Source organism: Mobula birostris, chromosome 22 (assembly GCF_030028105.1).
Source record: "Mobula birostris isolate sMobBir1 chromosome 22, sMobBir1.hap1, whole genome shotgun sequence".
Classification (NCBI taxonomy): Eukaryota; Metazoa; Chordata; class Chondrichthyes; order Myliobatiformes; family Myliobatidae; genus Mobula; species Mobula birostris.
This window is the reverse complement of record NC_092391.1, coordinates 63,835,544-63,863,346: the sequence shown is the minus strand read 5'-3', so window position 1 is coordinate 63,863,346 and position 27,803 is coordinate 63,835,544. Positions and strand designations below refer to the sequence as shown.

The 27,803-nt window shown below is 43.9% G+C and overlaps 1 protein-coding gene across 7 annotated transcripts in view; it reads left to right on the top strand.

Moving 5' to 3' along the window:
* hic2 (hypermethylated in cancer 2) overlaps window positions 1–27,803 on the top strand; it is a 171,925-nt gene that overhangs the window by 26,022 nt on the left and 118,100 nt on the right. For 2 of the 7 annotated variants that reach the window (XR_011882891.1, XR_011882892.1), the window contains exon 2: window positions 8,342–11,747. The exons of the other annotated variants lie outside the window; for them this stretch is intronic. The gene's annotated coding sequence lies outside the window, so the exon portion shown is untranslated. Of the gene's footprint in view, window positions 1–8,341; window positions 11,748–27,803 lie in introns of those variants that run through there. 7 annotated transcript variants of the gene reach the window in all.

Genomic DNA, 27,803 nt, shown 5'->3' with positions numbered 1-27,803 from the left:
CGGTTGTCCCAATTAACCTACCAACCGGAATGTCTTTGGGCAGCGCGAGGAACCAGGAACTCCTGAAGTAATCCCAAGTGGTCACAGGGAGAGCGTGCAAGCTCCTCACAGATGGGCAGGGCCACCGACGCTGTAATAGCCTTAGGCTAACCCTGCGTATGAACACTATGCACTATGATGCAAGTTATAAAGAGCCATTTGTAACATGGACGCCAAACACCCTACTGTGTGGTGAGGAAGATTACATTCAAAATAGTGACACACAAGATTGCAGATGTAGGACTCCAGAGCGATGAACAATCCGTGGGTTGAGCAACATCAGTGCGAAGCAAGGAATTGTTAATTTTTCCCATTGATACCCGATGTATGGTTTCTAAGCAAGGCATCAACAATAGTTTTCCTCCCACAGATAATGCTGGAACCTCTGGGTTCTTCCAGCAGAAGGACTGTTGCATTATTCCTAATGTCTATGCAGCATCAATATGCACAGCAGAAGACGAAATCTCCTTGCTTTTATTCACTACATTATCTCAGTGGCCACTTCATTAGGTAAACTTGTATACTTCATTAATGCAAATGTCTAATCAGCCAATCATGTGGCAGCAACTCAATGCACAAAAGCATGCAGGGATGGTCAAGAGGCTTAGTTGTTGTTCAGACCAAACATCAGAATGGGAAAGAAATGTGATCTAAGTAGCCTTGACCATCGAATTATTGTTGATGTCAGCTGGGGTGGTTTGAGTATCTCAGAAATTACTCACCTCCAGAGAGTTTCATGTCCAGCAGTCTCTGGATCAGGGGTTCCCAACCTGGGGTCCATGGACCCTTTGCTTAATGGTATTGGTCCATGGCATCAAAAAAAGTTGTGAACTCCTGCTCTAGAATTTACAGAGGATGGCGCCAAAAAAAAAATCCGGTGAGCGATAGTTCTATGGGCGAAAACACCTTGTTAATGAGAGAGGTCAGAGGACTGGTTCAAACTGATAGGATGGTGACAGTAACTCAAATAACCACTGTTACAACAGTAGTGTGCAGAAGAGCATCTCTGAACGCACAAAACCTCAAACCTTGAAGTAGATGGGGTACAGTACCAGAAGACCCCAAACATACACATTCAGCGGCCACTTTATTAGGTCCAGGAGGTACATAACAAAGTAGCCACTGAGTGTATTGTAGGAGGTTGAAATTTGCATTGAGCTTCACTTCGAATCAACATGCAATGCTGCCACACACTTCTCTGCCTCACCATTCCTTCCCTCCCACCTTCCAAGTTTATTAGTCAGCTGCGATATCATGTGATCTGATCCCTTGTACTCTACCAAATGGTGTCAGACTTATGCTGGCCATAGCTTTAGGAGTGTGGTGTGTGCATGTGACGCCAGGAATCAGAACATGCTGCCAAGTAACACATTGAAAACTTTCCTGTAAGTAAACTATTGCCAACCCCTGATGGGAAAGTTGATGCAGATGTTGAGCCGGTTGAATAAATAGCATTAAAAGGGGCATTTATAGAACGCTTTTGAGGAAAGGGGTCATATATGGGTAAATTTAAAGTAGAGGTTAATAGGTTCTTGACTAGTGAGCGCATCAAAGGTTACAAGGAAAAGGCAGAAGAATAGGTTTGAAAGGGATAATACAACAACCATGTTGGAGGAGATTTGATGGGCAGAATGGCCTTATTCTGCTCCTACATCTTATGGTCTACTATGTGTCTGAGTCAGAGTCTGAGTCTGCTGGAGGCTGAAGAAGATGGCCTGTGTTGGAATTGGAGAGAGATGTTTCAAAGGTATATTTAATGTCAGAGAAATGTATACCGATTTCCCCCGCCATCCGAAGGTAGAGCGTTCCTATGAAATGGTTCGCAAGCTGGAATATCGTAAAGTGAAGAAGCAATTACCATGTATTTATACGGGAAAAATTTGTGAGCGTTCGCAGACCCAAAAAATAACCTACCAAATCATGCCAAATAACACATAAAACCTAAAATAACAGTAACATGTAGTAAAAGCAGGAATGATATGATAAATACACAGCCTATATAAAGTAGAAATACTTTTCTACAATCATCGGCGCGCTATCCACCATAGCGAAAATCTCATGCAAGCGCTCTCGGCAGAAACACTCTCTCCAGTAGCCTTTAAGCTATAAGCTGCCAAATCATACCAAATAACACATAAAAATACACAGCCTATATAAAGTAGAGATAATGTATGTACAGTGTAGTATCACTTACCGGAATCGGGAAGACAGCGCTGAGCACACTGATGATGGTGTGTTAGGCTGAGTCGTAAGAGGTTGGGGTGGTGCAGTGGTCCCCAACCTCCGGGCCGCCGACTGATACCGATCCGCGAAGCGTGCAGCGGTGGCTGGGACGCACCCAGCCCATCTTTAAGAAAAAAGCCGAAATAAACAAGCTAATTAATTAGGTGCCGACTGGCACGTAAATATTGGCCCAGATCAGAGGCTTTGCGGCAATATATCGGTCCGCAGCCCGGAGGTTGGGACCACTGGGGCGGTGGGGTGTCATCTCATTGTCGTCTGCTGTGGCTGATGTGGAAGGCTTGAAAAACGACAGTATGCTTGACTGCTTAGCCTCACGCATTTTTCTATCATACAGTTCTTTGTGAGCGCTCAAACCATCCTGCAAATATGCCCTAAACCTACGTACCCTTTCAAAATTAAAGTCGTACTTTTCTGCAGTCATTGCAGTGAAAATCTCATGCAGTTGCTTCACGTTCAGTTCCTGGATGACTTCACTTCCGGTCCGTTCGCTACTGCATTCAGTTTCGATTATTATCCTTTCCTCTTCCAATTGCATCAGCTCTTCATCTATCAGTTCTTGGTCATGAAATGCCAAAACCTCTTCAACATTATCTTCGTCAACTTCCACAAGCCAAACTCACTTTGTCCTTACTTCATTCACCATGATCGAAATGCTTGATTATGTCTAGTTTTAGGCTAAGTGTAACACCCTTACGGGCTCTTTTATGCTTTTCCGATAGCTTAGAGCTCATCTTGCAAAGGGATGCTCAGAATAAATCGACATAAGGCACAGATGCTCAGATGCTCACAGGCACGTGTTTAAGCAGTGCCGGCTAGAATGCAGTTCCGTGGGAGGAGCTTGGCTGCTCGGGGCGCTGCCTTTTACCGTGTGCTGCCTTTTTTCTTAACAGTGAAAACACCTTCTGTTAGCGAAAACAGGTAACTAATGTAGGGCTTTCGTAACAGCGAGGTGTCGTAAAGCGAATGTTCGAAAAGCGGGGGCACCTGTACAGTGTACATTCTGAAAAGCTTTTTCTTTGCAACCATCCACAAAAACAGAGAAGTGCCCCAAAGAATGAATGACAGTTAAATGTTAGAACTCCAAAGTTCCCCCCCACCGCTGCTGTCCCTAAGCGGCAACAAGCAACAATCCCCCCTCCACCTACTGGCAAAAAAAAGCATCAGCACCCGCCAGCGAGCACTCAGGTGTGAGCAAAGCAACAATAAAGACACAGACTTGCAGTACTCCAAAGACTACTTGTTCACCCGGTATTCAACTTACCATGGGTTCGTTCGTTCTCTCTCTCTATCTCTCTCTCTCCCCCCCTCTCTCCCCCTCTCTCTCTCCCCCTCACCATCCAATAAGGCAGAAAGAGGTGTCTCTGTTTTCACAACGAGAGGGGAGACATAACAAACAACTCTCTGGTTTACGATGTTCAAAGTCCGTTCTGTCGCTTTTTTTGAGCTCTGGGCCCAAAGATCTCAGGTCTCTGGACACACAGCCAAAGACGTTCCAGCTCCCATGACGCACCTGTCTGGGACACTGACCTTTGATCCGCCCGTCTCCAGAGCTCCGAGATCCTAGGCCTCCAAAGGCGAGCCAAACTCTTAGGCCGAGCCCTTGTGTGCTGAACAACAGCCAGTTATGAAACCTTGAGAGCTGGTCCCATTCCTGCAAAGAACAGTAGTCAGCATGTAACTCCAGGTCAGGATCTTCACGAGAATCCTGAAAGGGTAAAATAGAGATATTAAAGATGGAAATAGAGCTATTTCCGAAGATGCAAGCAAAGGAATCGCTATTTAGTGCCATCATCACTTCCCTCTGCCCCTCGAAATTTTTGCCTGTCATAGTGCTGGCGTTTGGGAGAGCAATGACGGTCCACCATTTCTGGTGTTATTCATGGCTTCCTTCATCATACCAGTAGCTTTCTCTCAGTCTTCACTACTTTCAGTCTTGCAAGTCCTGGGTGGAGACTCAGGAATACCCCAACACATTCAGATGTAGAAGGATTGTTAGCTCTGAGCTGAACCCCTGAACCTAGAGGACTGGTGGACCACTCTTAGTCTGGCCTCTACCCTATGACCTCTTTGGCATGGGTGACCCTACCAAGAGCCAAAGCTTAAAGCCCTGACTCCAGCCAACAGAGCTCCCACAGTCGTTGAGGCACAAGGCACAACCTTGCAACAAGGTTATGATCCTCTTGGAGGGTCTTGGAGTTAGAGGACTGTGTGTGCATGAATGGGAGGGAGGAAAGGGGCATGATTTGCTGTTGTTGTTGCATTCTGAACATGTAGATGCTGGAATGTGTGACGACACTTGTGGGCTACCGTCAGCACACCCTTGGGTGTATTGGTTGTTAATGTAAATGACACATCTCACTATATGTTTTGATGTGCACATGATAAAAAAACTCTTGAACCTTAAAACCAGGCAGTGATGATGTAAGCTTTCTGACAGAGTTTGTATTGGATATTTGGGTGATCTAACAGCCATTTAAACCTGTCATGGGAGCATCTTGATGAATGCCCTCTGCTCCTATATTTCATGTCTTCTGGCACAGCCTCTGAATAGAAAGACAATCCTTTTGAACAGAGATGAGGAAGAATTTCTTTAGCCAGTGGGTGGTGAATTTGTGGAATTCATTGTCACAGATGGCAGTGGAGGCCAAGCCATTGGGTATATTTAAAGTAGAGGTTGATAAATTCTGGATTAGTCAGGGTGTCAAAGGTTATGGGGAGAAGTCAGGAGAATGGGATTGAGAGGGAAGATAAATCAGCCATGATGGAATGGCGGAGCAGACTTGATGGGCCGAATTGGCTAATTTTGCTCCTATATTTTATGGTTTTGTAACTCGTTAGGTACCCATCTAGGCTCCATTGCAATGCGTTGGAGAAGAGAAAATGGATAACCTCAGATCTCCAAAGAGCTGCACAATGAATGGAGCTCTGTCATTGTGTGTTGAAGTGACATTTTCACATTGTTCATTTATTATGTCCTATAACAGGTTTAAATGACTGTTAGATCACCCAAATATCCAATACAAACTCTCTCAGAAAGCTTACATCATCACTGCCTGGTTTTATGACACACCATGTCCTGTGACATAGGTGATCACAGTCTTTCCATGACCATGATTGTTCTTGGCAGAGTTAGAGTCAGAGAGTCATAGAGAAGTGAGGCACATAAACAGGCCCTTTGGCCCATCAAGTCTGTGCTGAACAATTTAAACTGCCGAGTTGCATCCACCTGCACTGGGACCATACCTCTCCATAACCCTCCCATCCTATCTAAACTCTCTTGTATGTTAAAATTGAGCTTGCATGCACCACCTGTGCTGGCAGTTCATTGTGCACTCTCATGACCCTCTGAGTTAAGAAGTTTCCCTTGGTGTTCCCCTTAAACTTTTCACCTTTCATCCTTTACCCTTAACCCAATGCCTCTAGTTGTAGTTCCACCCAACCTCAGTGGAAAAAGCCTGCATGCATTTCCCCTATGTATATGCTTCGTAACTTTGCATACCTCCATGAAATTCCAGTACAGATTGCCCTTCATGTTCCTGCTTGTTGCCTGCAATCTACGACAACAGCTATTTCCAGTCTTCACCCTTGCCTCCCTCGCCTTGCTCCATCTCATTACTACCAGGTATAGGAGCCTGAACACCCACACTCAATGCTTTAGGAACAGCTTCTTTCCCTTCATGGATCTCTGGTCCATGAACAATACCTTGCTATTCCTCTTTTTCACTGTTTCCTTATTGTTTGGAATCTGTGGTAATTTGCACAGTGCTGTATATTATGTCTTTCTAGTTACCAACTAACACTTAATACTGCTGAGCTAATACAAAGCCAAGTACTCTTATTTCTGTTTCCCAACCACCTTCCTATTTTAACCAATACACAGTATTGTGCAAAAGTCTTCGGCACCCTAACTATGTATATGTGCTTAAGACGTTTGCACAGTGCCGTATTTCAGTGGTCAATATACAGTACTGTGCAAAAGACTGAGGCACATATGTACAGCTACGGTGTCTAAGACTTTTGCATAGCACTGTAGTAATTTTATGTATTGTACTGTACTGTTGCCACAAAAAAAAAACCAAATTTCATGACATATGTGAGTGATGATAAACCTGATTCTGATATGGGTCTCTATTGTGGACTGAGAGTGGGAAGGGAGCAGGGAGAGGGGAATCATGGTTGGGAAAAGGGGAAGAGAGAGGGAGAGGGGAGGGAGCAGGAAGCACCAGAGAGATGTTCTGTAATGATCAATAAACCAAAATCACCTTGGAATCAAAATCACCTTGCCTTGTGTCTCATGGATGGGTGTGTCTGTATCCACATTGCCAGCCCCCTGCGCGCCCCCCCCACTCCCAGCATTCCTTTTCTGCCACCTGTCCCGCACCTGTGGCACTTCACCCTTGCCGTTACCAACATCCTTTACTCCCGCCAGATTTATAGATTCGCTCTCTGTTCCACGTTGACAAATACTGTACTGTGCAAAAGTCTTAGGCACCCTCAGGAGACATATATCACTGTGTATTTCGATGAACATGTGATTAAGTAAATTAATCTGAATTGGAAATACCCAAGTAATTGCGTTTACAACCAGCAAGTTGCACATCAGTAATAAACTGCTGCTGATTTGGCCACGGTGACGTCAGGCCAGCTATTGCCGTCACGGTGACGTCAGGCCAGCTATTGACGTCACGGTGACGACAGGCCAGCTATTGCTGTCGCAGTGACGACAGGCCAGCTACTGCGGTCGCGGTGACGTCAGGCCAGCTATTGACGTCACGGTGACGACAGGCCAGCTATTGCCGTCGCAGTGACGACAGGCCAGCTACTGCGGTCGCGGTGACGTCAGGCCAGCTTTTGCCATCATGGTGACATCAGGTTTTTGCCGTCATGGTGACGACAGGCCAGCTATTGTGAGCTTGTGTTGGAGATGACTCTGCACCAATCTCTGTGGTCATTGTTTTTCCCTCAACTTTTATGCATTAACACAAGGATTGTTTGGACGGCAGGATCAGAATGTGAGGAATTCAAAATTCAAAGTAAATTTATTATTAAAGTAAGCACAAAATAATCTGCAGATGCTGGGGTCAAAGCAACACTCTCAACACGCTGGAGGAACTCAGCAGTTCAGGTAGCAACCGTGGAAAAGATCGGTCGACGTTTTGGGCCAGAACCCTTCGTCAGGTCCTCCAGCGTGTTGTGAGTGTTATTATTAAAGTACATATATTACCATATACCGTCCTGAATCAATGAAAGACCGCACCAGCTTAGGCATTCAACCAATGTGCAGAAGACAGCAAACTGTGCAAATACAGTAAGGAACAAGAAAAAATGATAATAAATATATAGGCAATACTTATCAAGAACAAGAAATGAGGAATCCTTGAAAGTGAGTCCATAGGTTGTGGGAATGCAAGAATGCAACATTGAGGCTCTATAAGGCACTGGTGAGGCCTCACTTGGAGCATTCTGAGCAGGTTTGGGCCCCTTATCTAAGAAAGGATGTGCAGATATTGGAGAGGGTTCAGAGGAGGTTCACAAAAATGATTCTGGGATTGAAGGGCTTATCATATGAGGAGCGTTTGATAGCTCTGGGCCTGTACTCACTGGAATTCAGAAGAATGAAGAGTGACCTTGTTGAAACCTATGGAATACTGAAAGACCTCGATAGAGTGGATGTGGAGAGGATGTTTCCTGTGGTGGGAGAGTCTAAGGTCAGAGGACACAGCCTCAGAATAGGGGGACATCCTTTTTAGAATGGAGATGAGGAGGAATTTCTTTAGCTAGAGAGTGGTGAATTTGTGGAATTCGTTGCCACAAGTGGCTGTGGGGTCGAAGTCATTGGGTATATTTCAGGCAGAGGTTGATAGATTCTTGATTAGTCGGGGCATGAAGGGATGCAGGGAGAAGGCAGGAGATTGGGGTGAGAGGAAAAATGGATCGGCCATGATGAAATGGCGGAGCAGACTTGATGGGCCGAATGGCCTAATTCTGCTCCTATATCTTATGGTCTTCAGTGATGGGGCAAGTGAAAGTTAAATGCAGTTTATTCTTGTTGTTTCAGGAGCCTGATGGTTGAGAGCTAATAACTGTTTCTAACCTCTGGTGTGAGTCGTGAAGCTCCTGTACCACCTTCCTGATGGCAGCAGCAAGAAGAGAGCATGATCTGGGTGGTGGGGATTCCTGATGATTGAAGCTGCTTTCCTGTGACAGTGTTTCATGCAGATGTGCTCAGTGGTGGGGAAGGCTTCACCCATGATGGACTAATATAGACTCCACCCAAGTGTTGGCGGTTCTTCCTTTCACCCTCGACATGCTTGTCATTCCCTGTTTTCTGCAGATCCTCAATAGTTTCCTGGCATGCTCTGACTTGTCATCTGTAAGCCTTAAACATTCTAGTGCCTTTCCATATATGTGTCCTACAATCACTTGGGTTCATCTTGAAAAGCAAAAATCAAAAATATAGATGTTCTGTATTGAAACTAAAGTTAGAAAATGCTGGTGATACTCCTTAGGCTAGGGGTCGTCAACCGGTCGATCTTTGAGACTTTCCCAGTAGATCCCGAAGAAAAATCAAAAATAAATATGCAAATACTGTTGTAATGTGAGCATTGTAAAAGTAATACTAATTAGGGTAATGGTAATATAGCAATATTTTTGCTAAAAAGCTATAAAGAGAGATTGTTTCCGGGTTGCGAGGGTTTAGTTCCGTTCTTTCTGCCCTGTGCGCATGTGTGTAGTTCCCCCGCCATGCACCGTGTTTTTAGCGTAGCCTGTGCTGCATCAAAGTGACCAATCAGATTAGATGAGAGTACAGACTGTCGCAAACATCAATATACGGCGGTGTCCCCAACGTCCGGGCCACGAAGCATGCAGTGGTACAGCGGTAGTCAGGATGCACACAGCAGATTTTTAAGAAAAAAAGCCGAAATAAACAAACTAATTAATTAGGTGCTGCCTAGCAAGTAAATGTCGGCTCAGATCAGAGGCGACGCCATCGTTCGTGATATCCTGATAGCATAGCGGAGGCTCCACGAAAGAAGGCGAAAACATACATATTCCATCCAGAATGGGAAGAGGAATTTCTATCTACCTTGGTGAAAGACAAGTGTGTATGTATGTTGTGCCACCAAACATAGAAACATAGAAAATAGGTGCAGGAGTAGGCCATTCGGCCCTTCGAGCCTGCACCGCCATTCAGTATGATCATGGCTGATCATCCAACTCAGAACCCTGCACCAGCCTTCCCTCCATACCCCCTGATCCCTTTAGCCACAAGGGCCATATCTAACTCCCTCTTAAATATAGCCAATGAACTGGCCTCAACTGTTTCCTGTGGCAGAGAATTCCACAGATTCACCACTCCCTGTGTGAAGAAATTTTTCCTAATCTCGGTCCTAAAAGGCTTCCCCTTTATCCTCAAACTGTGACCCCTCGTTCTGGACTTCCCCAACATCGGGAACAATCTTCCTGCATCTAGCCTGTCCAATCCCTTTAGGATTTTATACGTTTCAATCAGATCCCCCCTCAATCTTCTAAATTCCAACGAGTATAAGCCTAGTTCATCCAGTCTTTCATCATATGAAAGTCCTGCCATCCCAGGAATTAATCTGGTGAACCTTCTTTGTACTCTCTCTATGGCAAGGATGTCTTTCTTCAGATTAGGGGACCAAAACTGCACACAATACTCCAGGTGTGGTCTCACCAAGGCCTTGTACAACTGCAGTAGTACCTCCCTGCTCCTATACTCGAATCCTCTCGCTATAAATGCCAGCATACCATTCGCCTTTTTCACCGCCTGCTGTACCTGCATGCCCACTTTCGGTGACTGGTGTATAATGACACCCAGGTCTCGTTGCACCTCCCCTTTTCCCAATCAGCCACCATTCAGATAATAATCTGTTTTCCAAACACAAGCACTGACTAAAAGAGGGAATCTGGAGCGGCACCGCAACACCAACCACCAGGAATTTAAAGACACCTACTCCCCAAAGAGCGCAATTCTTGCCTGGAAAGTTGAGCTGAAATCGGGGTTGAAGGTCCAGCAATCATTTTCCACAAAACGTGCTGCTCAAAGTAAGGCTGCTATTGAAGCATAATTTCATAAGTCACCTTTTGGCTAAACACAAGAAGCCTTTTACAGATGGCGATTTATTCAAGGAAGCAATGGTCATTACCGCAGAGACTGTTTTAATGACTTTAAAAACAAAAACGGCATCACAACCGCAATACATAATATACCGCTTGGCCCTGCAACAGTGACAAAGAGGGTAGAGTCATTGTCTGAGGACATGAATATTTTTTCACTACAGTTCGATGAATCCCTGGATGTAATGCAAACAGCTCACAATGTTGTATTTGTCAGAGTGGCTTTCCAGGATTCTACAACAAAGGAGGACTTCCTCACTCTTTTGCAATTAAAGGAAAGAATGAAAGGTGAGGATATTTACAATGAGTTTTAAAAAAATATGTCCGTGAAAGTGACATCCCCATTCATAAACTGGTGGCAATTACTATTGATGGGGCCGAGCAATGCACAGTGTGTGCGTTGGTTTTATAGCACTAAAAGTCAGTGCCGACTTCAGGTCAAGTTATCTATGTGAAATTGCATTTTCACAGATGAAAATTATTAAATCTAAGTACAGGAGCTGACTTACTGACAGGCACCTCACTAAGGTGGCCAACTTTCTCACTCCCAAATAACGGACAAAAGCAGCAGTCAAATCCCGGGACATTTGTGTTTACCCCGAGAAGGACTACCATGACTATGAAGCCTTGTGCGGGTACCTATGTGCGCATGCGTGCCGATTTTTTAACTCCACGAATCGGTTTTGGCTTAATCTTCATTATTTCTACTTTACATAGGCTGTGTATTTATCATCTCATTCCTGCTTTTACTATATGTTAGTGTTATTTTAGGTTTTATGTGTTATTTGGTATGATTTGGTAGGTTATTTTTTTGGGTCTGGGAACGCTCAAAATTTTTTTCCATATAAATTAATGGTAATTGCTTCTTCGGCGTAAAGCATTTCCGCACGAAGGGTTTCATAGGAACGCTCTACCTTAGCGGGGGAATTACGGGACAGTTGGCAACCCTACACCTCACAGACTGTCTCAGACTGGCTGTAGTTATGAGCCAAATTTCAGGGAACTAGCAGAAAGTATTCAGCCCCAGTCATCACACTGAGTGCAACAGTCAATTTTTATTCATTTATTTTTCGTGTTGAAATAAAATTAAATAATGAAACTTTAGAATTAAAGGTGTGAAGTATTGTAATATTCTTAAAGAAAGACAGCAATGGCCTGTTTGATATGCTAGTTACAGTGTTTTCTTGTTTGAATTAATTTGAAAGTTTGACAAAAGTATTTTGTGTAATTCAAATACAATTCACCCAAATAAAAGGCCTCAAATTGGAAGTACAATCTGAGCTGTTTCTTCTCTAAACGATTTAGTAGGTAGATCTTGCCTTTCACTGAGGTCGAGGTAGGGGATCTTGGGCTTAAAAACGTTGGTGACCACTACCTTAGGCCAAACAGCGTCTGTGGAGAGAGAAAGACAGGGTTAACACTGCAGGTCAGTAACTTTTAGAACAGGGGTTCCCAACCTTTTTTATGCCATAGACCCCAACCAGTAACCAAGGGGTCCGTGGGCTCCAGGTTGGGGATCGCTGCCTCGGAACATAGACCAATACAGCAGAGGAGCAGACCCTTTGGCCCACAATGTTGTGCTGTACCACTTCACATTTGTAATCAAATGACAACCTAAATTAATCTCTTCTGCCTACAGAGCGTCCATATCCTTCCATTTTCCTCACATTCATGTGCCTATGTAAACGTCTCTTAAATGTCCAGAGTTTATCTGCCTTGACCACCACTCCAGGTAGCGCATTCCTTTATCAGAACTGTCTGATGAAATGTTATGGACCTGAAGTGTTGAGGATCTCGGCTAGAAATATCGACTGTTTGTTCCTTCTCTTCCTGACCTGGTGAGTTGCTCCAGCACTCAGAGCACAGAGAAAATTTAAAAGAGTGTTGCCAGGTGTGGAGGACCTGAGTTAGGAGGAAAGATTGAATAGGTTACGACTTTATTCCATGGAACACAGAAGACTGAGAGGAGATTTGATAGAGGTATGCAAAATTATGAGAAGTGTAGATGAAGTAAATGCAAACAGGGTTTTTCCACTGAGGTGGTGTGGGACTACAACTAGAGGTTATGGATTAAGGGTGAAAGGTGAAAAGGATAAGGGGAACATGAGGGGAAACCTCTTCAGTCAGAGGGTGGTGAGAGTGTGGAATGAGCTGCCAGCACAAGTGGTGCATGCAAGCTCGATTTCAACATTTAAGAGAAGTTTGGATACGTACATGGATGGCAGGGGTATGGAGGGTTATGGTCCATGTGCAGGTCGATGGGAGTAGGCAGTATAAATGGTTCGGCAGGGACCAGAAGGGCTGATGGGCCTGTTTCTGTGCTGTAATTTTCTATGACTTTGTGTGTGTTGCTCAAGATTTCCAGCATTTGCAGAATCTCACCGGTCTATAATTCCCCAGTTTCTCTCTCCCTTCTTTTTTAAAAAGCGGGGTTACATTAGCCACCCTCCAATCCTCAGGAACTAATCCAGAATCTAAAGAGTTTTGAAAAATTATCATTAATGCATCCACTATTTCTTGGGCTACTTCCTTAAGCACTCTGGGATGCAGACCATCTGGCCCTGGGGATTTATCTGCCTTCAATCCCTTCAATTTACCTTACACCACTTCCCTACTAACATGTATTTCCTTCAGTTCCTCCATCTCACTAGACCCTCGGTCCCCTACTATTTCTGGAAGATTATTTATGTCCTCCTTAGTGAAGACAGAACCAAAGTAGTTATTCAGTTGGTCAGCCATGTCCTTGTTCCCCATAATCAATTCACCTGTTTCTGTCTGTAGGGGACCTACATTTGTCTTAACCAATCTTTTTCTTTTCACATATCTATAAAAGCTTTTACAGTCAGTTTTTATGTTCCCTGCCAGCTTTCTCTTATAATCTTTTTTCCCTTTCCTAATTAAGCCCTTTGTTCTCTGCTGGACTCAGAATTTCTCCCAGCCCTCAGGTGTGCCGCTTTTTCTGGCTAATTTGTATGTTTCTTCTTTGGAATTGATACTATCCCTAATTTCCCTCGTCAGCCACGGGTCCACTACCTTCCCTGGTTTATTCTTTTGCCAAACTGGGATGAACAATTGTTGTAGTTCATCCATGTGATCTTTAAATGCTTGCCATTGCATATCCACCGTCAACCCTTTAAGTATCATTTGCCAGTCTATCTTAGCTAATTCACGTGTCATACCTTCAAAGTTACCCTTCTTTAAGTTCAGAACCTTTGTTTCTGAATTAACTATATCACTCTCCATCTTAATGAAGAATTCCCCCATATTATGGTCACTCTTACCCAAGGGGCCTCGCATGACAAGATTGCTAACTAACCCTTCCTCATTGCTCAATACCCAGTCCAGAATGGCCTGCTGTCTAGTTGGTTCCTCGACATGTTGGTTCAGAAAACTATCCCGCATACATTCCAAGAAATCCTCATCCTCAGCACCCTTACCAATTTGACATCGAGGAGCAGATAGAGAGACTGATTCTGGAAAGGTGTAATAATAACAGGGTTGTCGTGGTGGGAGAATTTAATTTCCCAAATATCGATTGGCATGTCCCTAGAGCGAGGGGTTTAGATGGGTGGAGGTTGTTAGGTGTGTTCAGGAAGGTTTCCTGACACAATATGTAGATAAGCCTACAAGAGGAGAGGCTGTACTTGATCTGGTATTGGGAAATGAACCTGGTCAGGTGTCAGGTTTCTCAGTTGGAGAATATTTTGGAGATAGTGATCATAATTCTACGCTTGTATCTCCTTTACCATAGCATTGGAGAGGGATAGGAACAGACTAGTTAGGAAAGTGTTTAATTGGAGTAAGGGGAGATGTGAAGCTATCAGGCAGAAACTTGGAAGTATAAATTGGGAACAGATGTTCTCAGGGAAATATATGGCAGAAATGTGGCAAATGTTCAGAGGATATTTGCGTGGCGTTCTGCATAGGTATGTTCCAGTGAGACAGGGAAAAGGATGGTAGGGTACAGGAACCGTGGTGTACAAAGGCTGTTAAAAATCTAGTCAAGAAGAAAGGAAAAGATTAAGAAAGGTTCAAAAAACTAGGTAATGATAGAGGTCTAGAAGATTATTAGGCTAGCAGGAAGGAGCTTAAGAATGAAACTAGGAGAGCCAGAAGGAGCCATGAGAAGGCCTTGGGGGACAGGATTAAGGAAAACCCCAAGGCATTCTACAAATAAGGTGAAAATAAATCCCAAGAGTTTCTACCGTCATATTAATAGCAAAAGGATAGTGAGGGATAAAATTGGTCCCTTAGAGAATCAGAGTGGACCGCTATGTGTGGAGCCAAAAGAGATGTGGGAGATTCTGAACAATTTATTTTCTTCGGGATTCACTAAGGAGAAGGATATTGAATTGGGTAAGATAAGGGAAACAGGTATGGAAGTTATGGAAACTATGATGATTAAAGAAGAGGAAGTACTGGAGCTTTTAAGGAATATAAAAGTGGATAAGTCTCCGGGTCCTGACAGGACATTTTCTAGGACCTTGAGGGAAGTTAGTGTGGAAATAGCAGGGACTCTGACAGAAATATTTCAAATGTCATTAGAAATGGGCATGGTGCTGGAGGATTGGCGTATTGCTCATGTTGTGCCATTGTTTAAAAAGGGTTCTAAGAGTAAACCTAGTAATTATCGGCCTGTGAGTTTGACGTCAGTGATGGGTAAATTGATGGAAAGTATTCTCAGGGATGGTATATGTAATTATCACATTTTAGTGCGCATGCGCCGGTTGTGCATGCAGCCTGGTACAGCCGTTCCGATCTATTCTTACTTTCTTTTTAATTTGTTATTTTTTTTCTCACGGTAACACGTCAAAGCCGCACCCTCTCTAACATGCTGGTAGAGAGAGTTTTATTTGGGTTTTCTTTAGCGCTGGAAATGGCTACATCCCAACACGCGGGACAGAAGCAAGGTCACATTGTGTATTCCACGGACCAGCAAACACCGGCCGGTTTAGCGAAAGGAGTGGCAGACACCCCTGCTGAAATCTGGAGGAAAACACACAGAGGGGGATCACAAAGCTGAGGAATGAGGACCGGGTCGAGACAACAGAGACTTTTGGAGAAGAGGAGTTTGGTGGGTAATACCGTTCTGGCTGACCGGAAGTGCACTGAGAGCGGTAAGCGTAAAGGAATTCGGTGCTTACTGTTCTGGCTAACAACGAATGGTGCAATCCGGGGTATATTACGATCGAGGAACGTGTTTGCAGACTGGATATTGAACTTCTCACTGTTGGACTTTGGCCACATTCCACTGTGATACAACACTTGGCGGCACGGGAGGTCATTCCTGCCTGTGGCCGTCGAACGTGCAGCTCCTCCCGTGGAGGGTCAGACACCCTGAGCCAATTGACTGGTCCTGGACTTATTTTCCATCTGGCATAGTTTGCATTTTGGTGTTTGATTGTTGGGTTTTTTTGTATTGCCATATTTACGCTCTATTCTTGGTTGGTGCGGCTGTAGCGAAACTAAATTTCCCTCGGGATTAATAAAGTATATCTATCTATCTGGATAGACAGGGTCTAATTAGGAACAGCCAACATGGATTTGTGCGTGGAAGGTCATGTTTGACAAATCTTATTGAAATTTTTGAAGAGGTTACTAGGAAAGTTGATGAGGGTAAAGTGGTGGATGTTGTCTATAAGGACTTGAGTAAGGCCTTTGACAAGGTCCCACACGGAAGGTTGGTTGGGAAGGTTCAATAGTTAGGTATTAATTTTGAAGTAATAAAATGGATTCAGCAGTGGCTGGGTGGGAGACGCCAGAGAGTAGTGGTGTGTCAGATTGGAGGTCGGTGACTAGTGGTGTGCCTCAGGGATCTGTACTGGGTCCAATGTTATTTGTCATATACATTAATGATCTGGATGATGGGGTGATAAATTGGATGAGTAAGTATGCAGATGATACTAAGATAGGTCGAGTTGTGGATAATGAAGTGGGTTTTCAAAGCTTGCAGAGAGATTTAGGCCGGTTAGAAGAGTGGGCTGAAAGATGGCAGGTGGAGATGTGAGGTGCTACATTTTGGTAGGTCTAATCAAAATAGGCCATACATGGTAAATGGTAGGGCATTGAAGAATGCAGTAGAACAGAGGGATCTAGGAATAATGGTGCATAGTTCCCTGAAGGTGGAATCTCATGTGGATAGGGTGGTGAAGAAAGCTTTTGGTATGCTGGCCTTTATAAATCAGAGCATTGAGTATAGGAGTTGGGATGTAATGTTGAATTTGTATAAGGCATTGGTGAGGCTAAATTTGGAGTATTGTGTACAGTTCTGGTCACCGAATTATAGGAAAGATGTCAATAAAATTGAGAGAGTACAGAGGAGATTTACTAGAATGTTAGCTGGGTTTCATCTCCTTAGTTACAGAGAAAGGTTGAACAAGTTGGGTCTTTATTCTTTGGAGCGTAGAAGGTTGAGGGGGGACTTGATAGAGGTATTTAAAATTATGAGGGGGATAGATAGAGTTGACGTGGATAGGCTTTTTCCATTGAGAGTGGGGGAGATTCAAACAAGAGGACATGAGTTGAGAGTTAAAGGGCAAAAGTTTAGGGGTAACATGAGGGGGAACTTCTTTACTCAGAGAGTGGTAGTTATGTGGAACGAGCTTCCAGCAGAAGTGGTTGAGACAGGTTTGATGTTGTCATTTAAAATTAAATTGGATAGAAATGTGGACAGGAAAGGAATGGAGGGTTATGGGCTGAGTACAGGTCGGTGGGACTAGGTGAGAGTAAGAGTTCGGCATGGACTAGAAGGGCTGAGATGGCCTGTTTCTGTGCTGTAATTGTTAAATATGTGAAGAGCAAGAGGATAAGATGGAGAGTATAGGACCAATCAAGTGCGAGAGAGGAAAAGTGTGTATGGAACCGGAGGGGATAGCAGAAGTATGTAATGAGTACTTTGCTTCAGTATTCACTACAGAAAAGGATCTTGGCGATTGTAGGGTTGACCTACAGCGGACTGAAAAGCTTTAGCATATAGACATTAAGAAAGAGGCTGTGCTGGAGCTTTTGGAAAGCATCAACTTGGATAAGTCACTGGGACCGGATGAGATATTCCCCTGGTTACTGTGGGAGGTGAGGGAGGAGATTGCTGATCCTCTGGCAATGATGTTTGCATCATCAATGAGGACAGGGGAGGTTCCGGAGGATTGGAGGGTTGCAGATGTTGTTCCCTTATTCAAGAAAGGGAGTAGTGATAGCCCAGGAAATTATAGACCAGTGAGTCTTATTTCAATGGTTGGTAAGTTGACGGAGAAGATCCTGAGAGACAGGATTTATGAACATTTGGAGAGGCATAATATGATTAGGAATACAGGTTTCCCCTGCCATCCGAAGGTAGAGCGTTCCTATGAAACGGTTCGTAAGCCGGAATGTCGTAAAGCGAAGAAGCAATTACTGTTTATTTATATGGAAAAAATTAGTGAGCGTTCGCAGACCCAAAAAGTAACCTACCAAATCATGCCAAATAACACATAAAACCTAAAATAACGGTAACATATAGTAAAAGCAGGAATGATATGATAAATACACAGCCTATATAAAGTAGAAATATTTTTCTACAATCATTGCTGCACTGCCCACCGTAGCGAAAATCTCACACTTGCGCTCTCGGCAGAAATACGGCACAAGCGCTTTTGGCAGAAACACTCTCTCCAGTAACCTTTAAGCTATAAACTGTCAAATCATACCAAATAACACATAAAAATATACAGCCTATATAAAGTAGAAATAATGTATGTACAGTATACTATCACTTACCGGAATCAGGAAGGCAGCACCGAGCATACACGATGGTGTGTTAGGCTAAGTTGTCGGAGGTTGGGGTGGTGCAGTAGTCCCCAACCTCCAGGCCGTTAACCGATACCGATCCGCGAAGCATGCAGTGGTGCAGCGGTAGCCGGGACTCACCCAGCACATCTTTAAGAAAAAAGCCGAAATAAACGAGTTAATTAATTAGGTGCCACCCAGCACGTAAATGTCGGCCCAGATCAGAGGCGACGCAATCGGCAATTGCCTCTGATCTGGGCCGACGTTTACATGCTGGGCAGCACCTAATTAATTAGCTTGATTATTTTGGCTTTTTTCTTAAAGATGTGTTGGGTGCGTCCCAGCTACTGCTGCATTTTCCGCGGCAATATATCGGTCCGTGGCCCGGGGGTTGGGGTGGTGGGACACTGGGGTGTCATCTCATTGTCGTCTGTTTCCATCAGGGCAGGCAGGTCATCTTCTATGTCTGCCTGCCTCGATGTCGAAGGTCGAGGTTCGTCGTCTGCTGTGGCTGATGTGGAAGGCTTGAAAAATGACAGTATGCTTGACTGCTTAGCCTCACGCATTTTTCTATCATACAGTTCTTTGTAAGCACTCAAACCATCTTGCAAATATGCCCTAAACCTATGTACCCTTTCAAAATTAAAGTCGTACTTTTCTGCAATCATTGCAGCGAAAACCTCATGTAGTTGCTTCACGTTCAGTTCCTGGATGACTTCACTTTCGGTCCATTTGCTACTGCATTCGGTTTCGATTGTTATCCTTTCCTTTTCCAATTGCATCAGCTCTTCATCTATCATTTCTTTATCTATCAGTTCTTAGTCATGGGATGCCAAAACCTCTTCAACATCATCTTCGTCAGCTTCCACAAGCCAAACTCACTTTGTCCTTACTTCGTTCACCACGATCGACACGCTTAATTATGTCTAGTTTTACGCTAAGTGTAACACCCTTACGAGCTCTTTTATGCTTTTCCGACACCTTAGAACTCACCTTGCTAACGGCTGCTCACAGGCACGTATTTAAGCAATGCTGGCTAGAATGCAGTTCTGGGGAGGAGCTTGGCTGCTCGGGGCGCGCGCTGCCTTTTATCACGTGCTGCTTTTTTCACGCGCTGCCTTTTTTCATAACAGTGAAAACACCTTCTGTTAGTGAAAACAGGTAACTAATGTAGGTCTTTCTTAACAGCGAGGTTTTGTAAAGCGAACGTTCGAAAAGCGGGGTCACCTGTAGTGTTCACGGGTTCAATGTCCATTCAGAAATTGGAAAGGGAAGAAACTGTTCCTGAATGGTTGAGTGTGTGTCTTCAGGCTTCTGTACCTCCTTCCTGGGTGATATGGGTCCTTTTTGAGGCACTGCTCCTTGAAGATGTCCTGGTTACTACTTAGGTTGGTACCCATGATGGAGCTGACTAAGTGTACCAGAATGGTAAAAGGCACAGATCGAGTGGATATCCAGAAACATTTTCCCAGGGTGGAAATGACTAATATCAGGGTGCATAATTTTAAGCTGATTGGGGAAAAGCATGGCTGGGGGGAGGGGCAGATGTCAGCTCAGCTCATCGAGGTGAAGGAAAACTCTGATCTCAAACCTCCTGTGCCTTGTGGCTATACTCAGTCATGGAGAAGGCTTTGGGAGTAAACTCCGAGGGAAAATTCTGAAGCTGGAGTCTCTAAGGCAGTCTTACATTGACTTCAATGTTGACTGGCAACTCCTACGACACTGCCTCTGCCAAACTGTATTGGTTTCTGCTGTAACTTTGGGTTCATCAGATGTGTGTGTATGGGGGGGTGCTGCTACATGGGCAACAGCTTGCTCACCATCTTGAACTGCCCTGGCTTGCGTATCTAGACAGCCAGGTTGCAATATCCATGGTCGACCCTGATCAATAGAGGCATCAAACTCATAACCACGGCAATCTTGCCATCACCCTATCACCCCTTCTCTGCATCTTTGAACTACAGAAATTACCACTTTCCCTGTTCGGATAAATGATCTTCCAGCTGAAATGTTAATTTGGTTTGTGCTTCCACAGACACTGCATTACCTGCTGAGTGAGTGTTTCTGGCACTTTCTGCATTTATTTAATGCACCACTTTCTCTTTCATGTATTCAAATGAGTCAGGAACAGCTTCTTCCCCTCTGCCATCTGATTTCCAAATGGACACTGAACCCATGAACACTACACTACCTCACTGCCTCTTATTTCCTGGTTTTTTGCTCTTCTTTGTTGTTCATTCATTAAGTCGAGTCTGACTGTTTGTGACCTCATAGGGTTTTCATGCCAACATATGGAAGTAGATTACCAGGTCTTTCTTCCACGCAGTTACTGCTGCTGCCCAGGTTGGGACCCGGCTGGATTTGAACTCACGACCATCTGCCTTGAAGTCCAGTGCTGATGCCACGACATCACCAGCCGGCCCAATTTTTTGTACTACTTATTTAATTAACTATTTATTTAAAAAAAAATACACACACACACTGATGCATTTTGGAAACAAGTCCTGTGGACTGATGAAGTTAAAATAGAACTTTTTGGCCACAATGAGCAAAGGTATGTTTGGAGAAAAAAGGGTGCAGCATTTCATGAAAAGAACCCCTCTCCAACTGTTAAGCATGGGGGTGGATCGATCATGCTTTGGGCTTGTGTTGCAGGCAGTGGCACCGGGAACATTTACTGGTAGAAGGAAGAATGAATTCAATTAAATACCAGCAAATTCTGGAAACAAACATCACACTGTTGTAAAAAAAAGCCGAAGATGAAAAGAGGATGGCTCCTACAACAGGATAATGATCCTAAACACACCTCAAAATCCACAATGAACTACCTCAAGAGGCGCAAGCTGAAGGTTTTGCCATGGCCCTCACAATCCCCTGACCGAAACATCATCGAGAATCTGTGGGTAGACCTCAAAAGAACAGTGCATGCAAGATGGCCCAAGAATCTCACAGAACTAGAAGCCTTTTGCAAGGAAGAATGGGCAAAAATTCCCTAAACAAGAATTGAAAGACTCTTAGCTGGCTACAAAAAGTGTTTACAAGCTGTGATACTTGCCAGAGGGGGTGTTACTAAGTACTGATCATGCAGGGTGCCCAAACTTTTGCCTCTGGCCCTTTTTGTTTTTTGTTATTTTGAAAGTGTAAAAGATGGAAATAAAAAAGTTTTCTTGCTTAAGATATTAAAGAAATGTGTCATCTTTAACTTTATGCCTTTTGGAAATCAGTTCATCTTTTACTCGCTTAGCTATTCACAGTAACAGAAATTTTGACTGGGGTGCCCAAACTTTTGCATGCCACTGTGTATATGTGTGTGTGTGTGTGTATATTTACTGTAATTCAGTTTTCTTTTTTCTCTGTATTATGTATTACATTATACTGCTGCTGCAAAGTTTAAAAAAAAATTCACAACATGTGCCAATGATATTGAACCTGATTCTGAAATCCTCTGTCATCAGTGAGGTTGAGCAGTGTCTCTGGCTCATCTTAAACCATGTTTCTGTTAGGGCCAGAATATCATTCTTCTGTGTGCTTATCTCTGGTCTCGCCTCATTGACGTTTCTTACACATTTTGTATTAAAATGTAAACAATTAGTCATTGCCAGGCATATTTTTCTCAACCTTCAGCTCTTCTGCCATCCAAACCGGTTTACTAAACCCCTATTGTCTGCATTGAACTGTGCCCCTCCTTCCCACTTACCAGACGCCTCACCTCCTTGCTTGTTCTTCACGAGATCAATCCTTTGTACAGATCCTCTTCATTCCTTCAGCAGGCATTCATATGCACTAATCTCCTATCTTCGTTGGGTCTTGGCACCGGTTCAAAGTATATTTATGACCTAAGTACGTACACATTACACAGCATTAAGATTCTTCTCCTTACCGGCAGCCACGAAACAAAGAAACCAAAAGAGCCCATTTAAAAAAAAATCAGACAGCTAACATGGAGGGGGGAGGAGGAAGGAGGAAAGAGACACCAAATTTTGCAAACAATAAAAGCAAGCAAACAGCATTCAGAATGAAAGCGTGTCCATAGACACGAAGCCCAGCCGGAGTAGGCCTCAGTTCAGCAAAGAACAGAGCAAACGTTGTGTAGCAGCGAGCAGAACCGTCTTGACGATCGCCTCCCTTTTCACTCTGGTGTCATGCAGACATTAGGAATGTGGTTGTAAACACACTCAAAGTACTGCAGGGTGGCGCAGTAGCGTTGCCATTAGTGACAATAACTGCGATTGGATTCCCTCTGCTCCTTGTACACTGTCCCCATGACCACGTGGGTTTCCTCCCATATTCCAAAGATGTACAGTTAGGATAAGTGAAACACATACCAAATGCCAGAGGGCTCAGCAGGTCAGGCAGCATCTATAGAGGGGAATAAACTGGACATTTCAGGACTAGAAAGGAAGGCAAGGGGGTGGGGTGGGGATGAAGCCAGACTAAGAAGGGGGATGGGAAGGAGTACAAGTTGACAGGTGAGACTAGGTGAGGGGAAAGGTCAGTAGGTGGGGGAGAGGGGAGATGAAGTGAGAAGCTGGGAGGTGATTGTAGAAAAGATGAAGAGCTGAAGGAAATTGAATCTGATAGGAGAGGAAAGTGGACCATGGGAGAAAGGGAAGGAGGAAGGGCACCAGTGGAAGGTGATAGGCAGGTGAGGAGAAGAGAAGGGGCAAGAGGGGAATGAAAAAAGAGAGAAAGGGGGAATGGAGAAAAATTACCGGAGGTTAGAGAAATGAAGTTCATGTTGTCAAGTTGGAGGTTACCCAGAAGGAATATAAAGTGTTGTCTCACTTTAACAGTAAAGGCTGCCTTGGACCAATGTGAAGTTTGAGGGGTAATAACTGTTCCTGAACCTGGTGGTGTGGGTCCTGAGGCCCCTGTACCTTTTTCTAATGGCAGCTGCATGAGGGGGGGGGGGGGTCCCTGATGATGAATGCTGCTTTCCTGCAACACTGCTCCATGTAGATGTACTTCATGGTGGGGAGGGCTGTACCCATGATGGACTGAGCCTTATTTATTACGTTTTGCAGGATTTTCCTTTCAAAGGCATTGGTGCTTCCATACAAGGCTGTGATGCAGCCAGTCAATACACTCTCCAGCACACATCTATAGAAATTTGTTAAAGATATAGATATCATGCCGAATCACCTAAACTCTTAAGGAAGTAGAGGTGCTGCCATGCTTTTCTTGTGATTGCACTTGTGTGCTGGGCCCAGGGTGGATCCTCTGAAATTATCACACTGAAGAATTTAAATTTGCTAACCCTCTCCTCCTCTGATCCCCTAGTGAGCACTGGCTTATAGTATTTATTTGTTTATTGAGATACAGCGCAGGATAGGCCCTACCAACCCTTTGAAGCACACCGCCCAGCAATCCCCTGAATTAATCCTAGCATAATCACAGGACAATTTACAATGACCAATTAACCTATCAACCAGTAGGTCTTTGGACTGCAGAAGGAAACTAGAACCCGGAGGAAACCCACACAGTCACAGGGAGAACATACAAACTCCTTGAAGATAACGGTGGAAAAGGAACCCCTGTCGCTGGTACTGTAAAGCATTGTGTTAACCACCACACTACTGTGCTGTTATTTTGTAGTATGACTGGCTGATGTGCTAATTTGTACGCTACCGTGCGCTACGATTCTCAGTCTTTTTTTTTTGTTTTCAATTGGTCTCATTATGTTCCTGAGTTCTACCACACTAGTGAGCTGCTACTGCGACAAGAGAACACAAAAATCCAACCATAAGATAAAAACGCTCACTCAGCAAAAAACTTGATTAATGATGTCATTCTCTGATATATGGGTCTTTCTCAAACTCTGAGAGCAACCAAAGGTGCACTCTAACAGTCACACTCAGGTATATCAACCTGCGGTACTGAACATCACCTCCTTCCCGATTTGCACTGAAGTCACACACAGACCAAATTCAGGACACTTGGCCAGATTAAGTTGCACACACTCTGTGCATCCATTTTCTATGTGTCAATCAAAACAGCACCTATATACACACCCAAAATACCCAAGTACAGGCTCAACCCCTCCTGATAGTAATCACCAGAAAGGAATTGTTTGCAACGTGTGTGTTTTTAAGCAAGGTTTATTTGCTGAATCCCAATTTTATCAACAACACTTCATTCTCAATACTAATATAAGATTGATGTTTGCCCCATTGACCTTTGTCAAGAACCATAGAGCCCAGAATCAAGCCCTTTGGCTCGTCTAGTCCATGCTGAATTATTATTCTGCCTAGTCCTATTGATCAGCACCCTGATCATAGCCCTCCATACCCCTCTCACCCATGTACCTATCCAAATTTCTCCTAAATGTTGAAATCAAAACAGCACCACTTGCACTGGCAGCTCGTTCCACACTCTCACCACCCTCTGAGTGAAGACATTGCCCCTTAAATTTTTCATCTTTTACCCTTAACCTATCACCTTGGGTTGTAGTCCCACCCAAGCTCAGTGGAAAAAGTCTGCTTGCAATTACCCTCACAGTAATGTTTTCTCTCTATCACATCTCCCCATCATTCTCCTACATTCTGATTCAGTTTAAAGAAACACAAAAAGCTAAAAACCCCAATAAATACAAATACATAGACAGTACAGCACAAGGAAAAGCCACTCGCCCCACAATGTCGTGCCGAACTAGCTAAAAAATAAATCAAAAAATAATCCCTCTACCTGCACCATCTTCCTCATATCCACGTGTCTATCTAAACATCTCATAAAAGCCTCTCGTGTATTTGCCTCTACCACCATACCAGGCAGCACATTCCAGGCCTCCTCCACTCTCCGAGTAAAAATACTTAACCCTCACATCTCCCTCACCTTCAATCCATGCCCTCTGGTATTAGACGTTTCAACCCTGGGACACAGATACTCCCTGTCTAATCTATCTATGCCTCTCATAATCTTATAAACCTCCATCAGATCTCCTTTCATTCTCCGGCGCTCCCGAGAAAACAACTCGTTCTTCCAAACTCTTGTGATGGCAGTGCTCTCTACACCAGACAGCATTCTGGTGAACCTCTTCTGCACCCTCTCCAAAGCCTCAACATCCTTCCTATAGTGGGGCAACCAGAAGTGTATGCAATACTTCTGATGTGGCCTAACCCTGGTCATTTTGTAAACCTTTATCAAATCTCCCCTCATTTGCCAACGCTCCAGGGAATGAAGTATGAACCTATTCAACCTTTCCTAACCGTTCAGGTCCTCAAGTCCCAGCAATATCCTTAGAAAAAAATTTAAAAATATTATTTATGAAGTTCTTGGCTTTTTAAACAATCCAAGCCTGATACCAAATATTTTATTTATTTTCCCTAACTGAATTTTGAATCCCTGCCTGCCTCGCACCTGCAATCCAACTCTCCAGGAGCGTTAATGCAGTTTCTTAACCAGGATCATGTATACTTCTGGTTTGGGGTGGGTTTTTTTTCAAAACACTGTCATGACTGAGTATGTTTAATGTTTTTTCCCTTCAAATGTAAGCGTGATGATGCTTCTTGAAAATCAACACCAGGAACCACATATTAATTTTTAATCATTATTGACATAATTTCAACCCCCACAGCATTTCAGGAATTATTTATTTGATTGAGATTATGAATTATGAGGAACCAGGATATGCCTGGGGGTGAGGGAGGGGCACCCAAACGACCACCCTAACATAGAACATACAACAATACAGACCCTTAACCATGAGGTTGTGTAAACCCTTTAACCTACTCCAAGGTCAATCTAACCCTTCCCTCTCACACAGCCCATAACCCTCCATTTTTCTTACATCCATGCGCCTATCTAAGAGTCTCTTCAATGTCAGAAACAGAACCGGAATCTGGTTTAATATCACTGGCATATGTCATGAAATTTGTTGTGTTTGTAGCAATGTAGTACAGAATAATAGAAAAAAGGTGTGTGTGTGTGTATTAATTACATTAAATAAGTAGTGCAAAAATAAAAGTAGTGAGGTCGTGTTCACTGGTTCAATGTCCATTCAGAAATCAGATGGCAGAGGGGAAGAAGCTGTTCCTGAATCGTTGAATGCACTGAATGTATCAGTCTCTACCAGCAGCCTAAAACTGCATTCTACCTACCTCCAACATTTCCCCTAAACTACCCTCCACTTACCTTAAATGACGTCCTTGGGTATCACACATTGCCGCCCTGGTAAAAGAGATACTGGCTCTCATAAGCTTATAAACCTCTGACAAGTCACCTCTCATCCTTCTCCACAAGGAGGAAAGCCTTAGCTCGCTCAACTTTCCTCGAACATTGGCAAGGGTGACATCCCTCCATCTAATAAAAGCAAAACTTCCTCTAACATCAGACTTACTATTGGACAAAATCTATCAACATAAATTAACAAAGGCACTTGAAACATGGCTGTCTACACTACACTTGCTGGTTGAATGTTTCCATTTAATATCAGAGAATGTATATAGTATACAACCTGAATTTCTTACTCGTCACAGACATCTACCAAACAGAAGAAAAACACCCAAAAGGAATGAATGACAGCAAATTTTATAATCTCAAAGTCCCCCTCCCCTTCCCACGCACAAGCAGCAGTAAAAGAATCAACCTCCCCCTCCCCCTACTAGTTCCAGCAAAAGCATCAGACTCCCCTTCACCCACCATGCGCACAGTAGCAAAGCCACAGAGAGACCATGATCTAGAGTCCATCAAAAGCTATTGTTCACCCAACAGCTCAAAAAGCCACAGATTCTCTCTCTCCCTGACAAAGGAGAGAGAGAGACATACATCACTGCTGCCACAGCGAGAGGGAAGACCATTAGCCAGTCTTTAAAGAATGGAGATACAGGAGCTGATATCTGGTGCGACACACAGAAGGCTGGAGGACCTCAATGGGTCAGGCAGCATCTGTGGAGGGAGGTGGACAGTTGATGTATTGTATTGAGACCCTACACCTGGACGACGGTTCAGATCAAGTTCAGAGGCAGCAAGTGCAAAGGAACAGCACTGCCAACAGGCCCCTCTCCAAGGCACACACCAATTGGCTTGGAAGTCTTAACGCCACTCTTATAGATACAGGTTGATAGGAATTTTAGATAAGTTTGGATAAGTGCAGTACTGCACCAAAATCTTAGGCATAAATATGTATAGCTTAGTTGCCTAAGACTTTTGTACAGTACAGTATTTGGGAACATGGAGTGGAAAGCGAGTTTGTAAATCTAGCAGGAGCAAAGGATGCTGGGAATGGCAATGGTGGAACACTGTGGGAGGGGTGTGGGATGGGTGCAGAGGAGGAGTGCCAGGGGTGGTGGGGTAGCACGGTTGTGACACACCCAGCCCTGAGACAACAGGCAAAGTCATTTGATTCCAAATAACTGGTTTATTGATCATTACAGAATGTCTCTCTGGTGCATCCAGGGACCCACATCAGAATCACGTTTATCATCACTCACATATGTCATGAATTTTTTTTTTGGTGGCAACAGTACAGTGCAATACATAAAATTACTGCAGTAAGTTTTAGACATCCTAGCTGTAATTATGTGCCTAAGACATTTGCACAATACTGTACGTGGATGGGAGATGGATGGGAGGTGTATGGAAGTCTAGGTGCAGGTTGATGTCACTAGACAGAATGA